Below are 2686 nucleotides of genomic sequence, written 5' to 3' on the forward strand. Positions count from 1 at the left end.
TGGTGGTGGTTTTTTTTTTTTTTTTTTTGATGGGTTTGTAGTTTGATGCGTGTTTGTGTGGAAAGGGAAGAGCTTTGGTGGGTTTGAGAAAGAGAAGGTGGTGGGTTTAAGGGAGGTGGAGGGAGTAACGGAGAAAGGGAAGTTGAATAGATTTCGGTCATCATCACAGCTAATAAACACGTGCTTTTTTACAGGGGTGGTCACATGAAAGGACAAATTATGAAAACCATCCTATTTACGAAAAAATTGCAAATTTCGACTCATTCATAAAATATTTGTGAAAACCGATCCAGTTTTAGCTGTCGGGCTGAAACTATGATGGTTTTGAAGAAAAATCTTCTGAAACTTCACGGGACTTGTTTCTTCACGGGACTTGAAGTCCCGTGAAATTTCGAAAGATTTTTCTTCAAAATCGTTCTAGTTTCATGCCGACGGCTGAAACCGGATCGGTTTTCACAAATATTTTATGAATGGATCGATTTTTGTAATTATTTTCTCAAACAGGATGGTTTTTAAAATTTGTCCTGACATGAAAAAGGAAAATTACAAATTGCTCTCTCACTTGTACTCAATTTGCAATAAACCCCCCTTTCTATAAGTTCAACAAAAAACACCTTATTTTTATGTTAGTTTTCAAACAGCTTCAGGATGAACATGTGATGTGTCCTGACATGAAAAAGGAAAATTACAAATTGCTCCCTCACTTGTACTCAATTTGCAATAAACCCCCCTTTCTATAAGTTCAACAAAAAACACCTTATTTTTATGTTAGTTTTCAAACAACTTCAGGATGAACATGTGATGCGTGTATAATGATTAAGTTTAGTTTTCGCAATTACCTTTGTTGTTGATATTTAATATCATTTTTCAATTACTTTATTAAATAATGACAATGTGATAGTGTCTGTTATAAATGTTATCGCTCTGGGTTTTTTTTTTTTTTTTTTGTGGGAACTTAATTGATGAGGAAGTTTCACGACAAACTGGATATAGATGGAGCGGAATTGTACATAACTCACCGCAGACAAAAAGTTATAAAATTATTAGCAAAATTTTTCATAATAAAAAATGGAAACAGCAATTTATATGATATCTATTTGTTTATGTTCTTTGGTTTCATAGAAAAAAGAAATTAAAAAATAAAAATTTAATAGTTAGATGCAAGAAAAAAATAAACATTAAAATTTCTGTAGTTTCCGTTAATTTTCTTTTAATTTCTAAGTTAATGAAAAAGGAAATAGAAAAGTTAAATCCTGATATGACTCACTGCGCTTTTCAATTAATTTTCAGTCACTTGCAGTTTATTTTACACTATTTTATCTGCTTTCTATTTATTTTTCAGTTATCAGACACTAATTAACAAGATTTTTTTTATGTTCTAAACAAGGAAGGAGAAATCAGGCACATTTTTTTTTAAATATCAACCACATTCTAAATAAGAAGAAATGTTATTATTTCCCACGGTTTGAAAGTTCAGTAGAAAGAAAACACTAGAAGCAAACTAGTTTTCATCCAAAACCAAAATATGGAGGGATTTCTAGTACACAATAAAGAAGTGATATGAAAGAAGTTTAGGTGTTCAATTATTCCATGCGTGCAATTAAAAAGTGTGCTAAGAAAAAACAATTTCTTTGGTTAGAGAATTTTTAATACACGGCTAGCCCATATGATGCCCATAGACAAGTTGCTGGTAGTAATATTTTTATGCTCATGATTCTCATATGCATGAGTTTATGAACATATATGATCAAATTCGATCTAGATATGTCCAAAGTCCAAATAACCAAAATAAGAAAAACGAGATGACCTATACAAAAATAATGAAGACCATCAAATATTGATTGTCCAAACTCAGGCACATCTTTCTCATGAGCTATCTAGAAGCCGTATACTTTACAATTTTGATCCTAAAGTCGCAATTTGAACTCTTGTTTGAATAATCCGTCTTCATCTCATTCCATAGTAGAGCAATGAAAGAAACATGAGTTGTCTATGAAAGTATGACATGAGCTATGAATAGAATCATTTTAGCATGTATCACATGAGTATAGGTATTTTATTGTTTGTCCCGAGTCACAGTAGTGAATCTAGAAAATATTTTCTCAAGGAACGGACAATAAACATTGATTTAGCTAAAAATAAAATAAAATATTATGAAACTATATATCCTGATGAGAATGTACTCAGTGCACTTTAAATGAGATAATTTAGTTTGCTATTAACTTATTTATTGTGTAAAGGAAGTTTACTAGGGAAAGGAAGGGGAAGATAAAATAAGGAAAGAGAAGATAGAGAAAATGAAGAAAAATATAATATCTTGTTTGGGAGTATTGTAGGCGTCAAATATTGCCTATAGGGTATCACACATAGTTCAAGATGAAGAGAAGACGATAAACGTTATTATCTAAGTTATAAAGGATCCTCCAAAGCTAAAAATCAACTAAAGAATGTACAAGAAGCACATCACGCAAGTTTCAAGGCACAAAACGCGTCTAAGAAACTGTAAGAATACTCATAGTTTCCGAGACAGTTGCGGTTGTCTCGGAAGCTATGAAGGCAAATCATAGTTTCCGAAACACTTGCGACTGTCTCGGAAGCTATGAAGGCAAATCATAATTTCCAAAACACTTACGACTGTCTCGGAAACTATAGTGGACTCGGTGACGGTTTTCTCGAGTTTTGGGCG

Source organism: Asparagus officinalis, chromosome 7 (genome assembly GCF_001876935.1).
Source record: "Asparagus officinalis chromosome 7, Aspof.V1, whole genome shotgun sequence".
Taxonomy (NCBI): Eukaryota; Viridiplantae; Streptophyta; class Magnoliopsida; order Asparagales; family Asparagaceae; genus Asparagus; species Asparagus officinalis.